Consider the following 8,112-nt stretch of genomic DNA (forward strand, 5'->3'; position numbering starts at 1 on the left):
GAATAGAGTGCTGGACTGGGAGACAGGCTGATGACTTCAAATTTGTCTCCAGACACTAGCTATGTGACCCTGGACAAGTCACTTCATCTCAGCCCTCAGTTTTTTCATCTTTGAAATAGGGATAAGAATAGTGCCTCCCTGGCAAGTTTGTTGTGAAAATCAAATGAAATAATATATGTACAGTGCTTGACAAACATCAGAGTGCTGTATATATGTTAGCTATTATTATTTGGGCAACAGCTCTGTGAGATGCATAGTAGAACTATTAGTATTAACTTTTTATAGGTGAGGAAACAAGTTTTGAGAGTTTAAATGACATTCCTACAGTCACACAATGAGTGTCTGCAATGGAACTGGAATTCAGGCCTCCCAATTCAAAGTCTAATGATTTACCTACTTCACCATGTTGTCTGTCATGGAAGATTCTGAAGAGAAGCTCTAGAGAAATCAAATAAATATCATTATTTAATGGGATTTTTCTTGTTTCCTTGATTATCCTTGTTTCTTATTTGCTGCTATCTGCTAATAATTGTTCCCTCCCTCTCCCTACCAAGTGGGGCCAGATAGCTTAGTACTTCAGAGTAGAGTGGTTCTCTAGGGAGGTTCTGGAAAAGAGGGGCAAGGATACATGATGTGAGTGGAAATTCTGACTGAGTTTCATTTTGTGATTTAATTCCTATGTTCTAAATAATTTAAGCCCACTCTAACTCCCATAACACACACACACATACATACACACACACATACACACATACACACTCAGTAGCAAGGTGAAATGAAACAAAGGGATCTCATTATATTTACCTCACAAACAGGTAATTTTTGCAGAAATTAGTCATAAAAGTTGGCCCAAACAAAAGAAAAATTGGCCAATCCAAAAGAAAAAAGACAAAGCACAATGCAACTTCCTTTAAATAAGTATGGAGGGTGAGGAGAATTCTGTTGTGAATTATAAAAATCCAATTATCTAATGACATTTACTTATCTTGATTCCCCTTGTTTTTTCTCTCCAGAACCTTCCTTGACAGGTGTCATGGTGAAGTAGATAGACCATTGGACTCTGAATTCACAGACTCAAGTTTCAATTCCACTGCAGGCATTAACTGTATAACTGTAGGAAGATCATTTAAACTCTCTGAACTTTAGTTTCCTTGCCTATAAAATGTGGATACTGATACTTCTACTAGTCTCCTCACAGGTGGGTAATGATATTATTGATAATAATAATAACAAAAATAATAATAGCTAGAGAACATGTGATTTGTGTTCCTGCCACTACCATATAACCTCTGACAAAGCACAAGTTGGTCTACGTCCTAGAAGAGAAAGTGAAAGGGCTATAGGAATGCATCTTTACTCCTCAGGACACTAGGGAGAAAAGAATTATTTTTTTTAAAAAAAGAACCCAAGAAGTGCTACAAGGAAGAAACAAAGAAGAAAGATGATGTAAAGAGGAAATCACATCAGGAGGTAATAAAGAGAAGGTGTGACACAGAGTAAGAAAGGAGGGAGGATCACCTGACCTTTGGAGCTGTGGAAGAGGAACATGTTTCTTCCTAGAGGGAAAAAATGAACAGTTTGTAAAGGAAACAGCTTCTTGGGTTCCAAAGAATGATAATGTGGCTTCACAGGTTCCATCAAGGGAGAATTCATCCAATAATCGTCAGAGGAAGAAGAGGCAAATAGTGATGATTGGTGACTCCCTGTTGAAAGGTACTGAGACATCTATCTGTAGACCTAACAAAAACAAAGTCCGCTTCCTTACAAGGTTATGTATCCATGGCATGACAGACAGTCTCCTGAGAAGTGTTAAACCTGACAACCACTATCCAATTGTGGTGATTCATGTGTGAATAAGTGATACCAGTAGAAGGAACTAAGAAGGAGCTATTAAAGTTTATAAAGTTCTTGAGGGAGAAAAATAAAATTGAACACCTTAGAGGCATAGGCATCTTAGGTGACATGGTAGATAAAGCACTGGGCTTGAAGTCAAGAAGGCCTGAGCCCAAATCCAGCCTCAGACTCTTACTACTTATATAACCTTCAGGAAGTCACTTAATCTATGTCTTTATAGATGAGTTTCCTCATCTGTAAAATATGAATGATAATAATAGAACCAATTTCCCAATTGTTCTGAGAGTCAAATGAGATGATATATGTAAAGCCTTTTGTAAAACTTAAGGTATTATATAAATATTGATTACTATTATCATCCTTAATTCTTGAGCAAAAAGCAGAAGAAGCAATTTTCCTAAAACATAGGTGTGACCACATGACTCAATAAACTTCAGTAGCTCCCCAGTGGAACCAAATATCAAATATTCAATTTGGCATCGAGAACTCTTCACAGCTTGCTCTCCCCTTCCCCCCCACCATCTTTCCAGTCTTCAGGTACTCTGAGATCCTGAGATATGAGCTTCCTCAGTGTTCCTTGCACTTGATATTCCATCTCTCAACTCTTGGGATTTTCACTGGCTACTTAAAATACTTTTCCTTCTTCCTCCTGGGATTCCTTAAGGCTAAGCTCAAATCCCACCTTCCATAGGAGGCCTTTCCCATAGTAATACACTGCTTCCTCTCAAATATATATAATCATATTGAGGTTGAGTGGGTGAAAGTAAAGAGAAAGCTGTAAAGGAGTAATGGGATAGACAGAGAGTAATAAAAGTGGGCTTCTAGGTAGTGCAGTGGCCTGGAGTCAAGAGGTCCTGAATTCAAATCCAGCTGCACTTAACTAGCTATATGACCCTGGACAAGTCACTTAACCCTGTTGGCTTCAGTTTCCTCGTTTGAAAAATGTGCTAGAGAAGAAAACAATAAACTACTCTAGTATCTTTGAAAAGAAAATCCCAAATGAAGTCACAAAGAATTGGATACAACTAATAGATTAAACAACAAAAAAAAAATGGACATCTGTATCATATTTCCATCCATGGTCCAAGGCTAGGACTGAGTTCAGTTCTAATTTAGGCATTACCAATGGTATCTTTTCTTCTGCCCTGTCCAGGGGTCAGGTTTAGGATTAGCTGATTGATGTTAGGACAGCAGTGGAGAAGAATGGAAAAATAGATATATTCATTCTTCTTTTTCTTAAACCTTAGAGGAAAATTGAATGTCCTGAAAGTCAAGTAAATATGAAGGACAGGCTGGTGAAAAACAGGAGGGAGAATTAAGAACATCTAAATTTAAATTCCAGATTATTCTCTGGTGTGTTGCTGGATGACTGTTCCTATTCCATTAGTCTCGTGATGCCTCCTATTCTCACTGGTCCAATAAGCTATTTCCTGCCAGCTGGAGCTATGGAATGGACTAAGGAAGATGATACATCAGGAAGCACTTGGAAGATTAGAGGTAAAACTAAATTTCCACCCCCCCCCCAAGGCTTAAACAGCCTGAGTGTCAGATGATTTTCTGGGAGTCATATGAAGGTGAGTATCTTGATCCAACATAGGATGCCATGACTTTCAAAACACATTTTAGTGCCCTCTGGGATGGATACTGGCATCAAACATTTTTTTTTTTACATTTGCAACTAACAAAATCCTTGTCCAGGTGTGGTTTAGCAGGGGCTGTTACATATCTATGCTATGAACAAAAATGAAAAAATATATGTGTCTTTCAACTTTATTAGGAAATGTAATGTACATAAAATAGAAGGAGTTGGCTTCCCAAGATTGAAGGTCAGAGGTGAGGTTAAGAACAAGGGATGGACAAGTACCATGTCAAGTTTATTCAGGAATCTTACTAAGGGCAGCCATGCAAGTTAGCACATGGCCAGAAGACTTTGGGTAACTTCTGACTATCCTTTCTTTCCAATTTTCATGAAACTCTACTTGGGGAAATACTGAGTTTGTTTGCCACAGGTGGAAGATGGCGCAGCTACTGGATAATGTGAATGCAATAACAACAATAATGATAGTAGTATTTATATAACAGCTTAATATTTGCAAAGTTCTTTAGAAATATTACTTCTATTTATCCTCACAATAACCCTGAAAGGTAAGTGCATGTGAGAAAGCTGCGACAGACAGTAATTGGCTGGCCTAGGGTACAGATTTGAACTCATGTCTTCCTGACTCCATGTCTAACACTCTATAGACTCAACATCTAGCAGCTTCTATAGAACTTATGGATTGTCAGATAAGAATTTGATATGAAAATATGTAAACAAATATCGGAAACCTTTAATGCTAACAGCCATTTCACAACAGATAAGTTTTCAAAGGATATAAACAAACAATTCTCAAAAGAATTGCAAACTATTAACTATATAGAAGAATGAATGAATCACCAATAAAAGGACTATGTGCTCATCCTTCGTTGCCAAAGAAGATCATGCCATCAGGAATAATGACATGACTTGCACTTGACTTTGCTTTGAGTGAGGGAAGGCTGTGCAGGTCACCAGCCTCACTTCTCCTCCAGAGCCATCTGAATCCAGTGACCGGATATTCATCAGGATGACTGGAGATGACCCAGGATGAGGCAATTGGGGTTAAGTGACTTGCCCAAGGTCACACAGCTAGTGAGTGTCAAGTGTCTGAGGTGAGATTTGAACTCAGGTCCTCCTGACTCCTGCACTGGTGCGCTATCCACTGCACCACCTAGCTGCCCCTTCAATAAAAATAACACAAATTAGAACAACCTTGAAGTTTCATCTCATACCTAGCAAGTTGACAGAAATGATAAGAAATGAGAATGGTCAATATTGGTGGAGGTATTGAAAAGATGATACTACTAATAAATACTAATGTGTTACTGGTAGAACTGTGAATAGCTCCAAACATTTAGAAAGTAATTTGGGATTATGCAAATAAAGGCACTAAAGTGCCTCTACCCTTTGACCCAGAGATTTCCATGATAGACATATACGCAGAGAGGTCATTGACAAGAAAGAAAGGCTCCAGGTATACCAAAATACACATAGTAGAACTTTTTATGGTGGCAAAAAACTAGAAATAAAATGAATACCCATTGATTGGGGAATAGATAAACAGTGATTAGTGAATGTAATTGAATATGCAATGTTATAAGAAACAACAGACAAAACTACAAAGAAGCATGGAAAGATTTATAGAAAATGATGCAGAGTAAAGTTAGCAGAAACAGGAAAACAATATATGCAGCAGCTACAACAATATAAATGGAAACACTGATAAAACAATAAAAACTAATGCTATGAAACAATAATGATCATGCTTGGCTTTCTTCCCTTCCCCTCTCATTTGCACAGGTGCTAGTTCATGAGCAAAGAATATTGCATATGATGTCAGATCATAATCTGTTTATGATGTCTTTGAAGGGTTGCTAAAGCTGAAAAAATCCATTCCCTCTAACCAACCTGATAAAGCACCTTACCCATCGTATCTAGGGTGGTCCTTGAAGGATAGACGTAGTATTCAAAGTCCTTCCAATTTGACAGAGCTTATACTCTGCTGCTTCAAAAATCCAGGGACAATTCCATCCTATTGTTGAGGTTTAAACTCTGGGGCACCAAAAACTGTTGAGATTTCATGATGTATTGGGATGGAATCATCTCAAGGAATTCAGAGTCAGACCACCTCAAATCCAGGCATAGTCATTTATTGAGACTGACACTTCTTAAGAAGCAGGCTAAGTTCCAAGAGGAACCAGCAACTTCAGAAAAAGCAAGATGGATTTTTATAGCGTAAAGATGCTGATTACGTAATCAAAATTTACATAGACCATAGGAATATGATTAATATTAAAAAGGCAGGAGGAGTTTGTGAAGGGATTAGGTAATGGAGGAGGGCTCCCATCTATGGTTTGGTGGTTAAACATTCTAGTCATGCTGTCCTCCAATTGGCTAACTATTGTGGTCCTGTGGTCAAGACAGATAGTTAGGTATTGCTGTCCTGTCTTGGGCTAGATGGATGATGTGATTGTGATTGAACACACCTGTTCAAATATGTGGGAATAAGGAATAGATCTGGGGGGCAGTAGCTAGGTAGAGGCAGTGGCTGGGTTCCCATCACATGGATATGCCTGCTATTTCTGCGGGAACTAAGACTTCAGGGAGACACCTGTTGTTCTGCTATTCACCCTATAAGATTATTAAACAGATGTATATGTGTAGGAGAACCTATTTCCCTGATAAATCACTTGTCTCCCTAGGGGACCCAGCTAGCTGGGTAACTCAGTTCATCCTCTCTCTCAGCTTAGCCCTCTCTCCTTCCTTCTCCTCTCCAAAAGAAGGTAAATTTTGATGGCCCAAAGCTGCCCAGTTAACTTGGGTTACACTGGCTAGATTTCTTTCTTTCTTTCTCCTTCCTTCCTTCCTTCCTTCCATCCTTTCTTTTCTCCCCCAAAACCTTAGACCCAGTACACTCTGAAGCTCATGAATTGACCAACAATGGGTCCCTGTCCAATCTCCACTCAATGGCTGTTTTTGGACCCTCTTGGCTTAGAGTGAATGTCAATAGTAACAGTTTCTCTTCCAAACAACAACCCTGAGGTTTTATCTATTTATCTATTTTTTTTTCTTTTCTATTAAAAGGGTAATCCCCCTGAATACTTTTTAGAGGCCTATTCACGGAATGGACATTACCTCCCTTGGCCTAAAAGGCCAAGGTCTCCCATTGCATCCTGGGCTGTCTGCAGTCATCCTGATGAATATCTGGTCACTGGATCCAGAGGGCTCAGAAGAAGAAAGTGAGGCTGGTGACCTTGCACAGCTCTCCCTCACTCAAAACAAAGTCAAGTGCAAGTCATCTCATCATTTTTCTGATGTCATGGTCCTCTTCAAAAATGAGAGACAAGCACAACCTGTTGTTCTAGTGAACAGTGAAGCATATATGAAGTAGTTAGGACATTGGTGGGGTGGGAAGGGGAGGAGGGCTAGGTAGGTACAGCAGACCTGTAATGAAGTTAGAATATTGGGGCTAGGGTAACTTTATTAAGATCCCATCACTATCATGAAGCCCTTTACAAATGAGAAACTGGGACCTATAGAAAAGAAGTGGCTAGCTCAGTCACACAACTGGTGAGTGTCTGAGTCAGAAATTGAACCCATGACTCTGGCTCCAAATTTAGGCCGTTTTCCATCACCACTATGCTGACAATTCAATCTTACCACTGCCAGTATCTAGACACTCAAAGTTTCCTGTTCTCTCTCACTCAAGAACTTTCATAAGATTCTTATTAGGCTTCAGAATAAAGTAAAAATCCTCAAGCAAATTTTCAAGGTCTTCCACAACCTGGCCCTTACAGCTTAGTGTAGTAGAAAGGGTAGTGGATTAAGAGTCAGAGAACCTGGGTTCCAATCCTGACTATTACTTATTACCTGCTTCTCTGCCTGGAGAAAAATAAGTGAGAAGGCCCAGTGCTGCCATCCTTCTCTCCCTGGGTCATTTCCTTCTCCATTAGATTAAAGCAAACAGAAATTAAGAGACTTGCCCAGAGTCACACAGCTAGTAATTGTCTGAGACCACATTTGAACTCAGGTCTTCCTGGTTCTGGACCCAGCACCTTATTCACTGAGTCATCTAGCCATTATCCCCATTCCCCACTCCTCTCCACTTACTCAGATCCTATTCATCTTTTAATAACCATCTCAAGTCTCCATGAATCCTTCTCCAATGACTCCAGACGACATTTATAACTTTCTTAATCTCCTGTACCCCACTATACAATTTAACCTTTAATTCAACACTGCCTTCTTTTGCCATTTGAATATTTCATGACTGAAATCTCTCTCTTCATCTAGATTATACTTTTCTTGTGGGCAAAATTAATGATTTCTGCTTTTGCACTTTCCCAAAGCACTTTGCACAGTACTCGGCACACTGAATTGAACTGAAGGAAGCTAGCCTTAGTTTTCTCATCTGCCATTAAGAAGAATTCTTGCCCTGCCTACTACAATGTGCCATTAGGAAAATCAAAGGAAATGATGGCTCTAAAGGTGTTCTAAAAATTATGAAAGCTCTGCATACATGTAATACATCTTTTACAGATGCTTACATACCAGAGAAATGCAGACCACCATTACAGGTTGCACATTTTATTAGCTGGATATGCAAATATCCATTCCCTTTCCCTCCCCTGCATATGCATACACTTTCTTTGCACTGATATTATTTCCTGTACCCATTC

Source organism: Notamacropus eugenii, chromosome 1 (genome assembly GCF_028372415.1).
Source record: "Notamacropus eugenii isolate mMacEug1 chromosome 1, mMacEug1.pri_v2, whole genome shotgun sequence".
In the NCBI taxonomy this organism is placed as follows: domain Eukaryota; kingdom Metazoa; phylum Chordata; class Mammalia; order Diprotodontia; family Macropodidae; genus Notamacropus; species Notamacropus eugenii.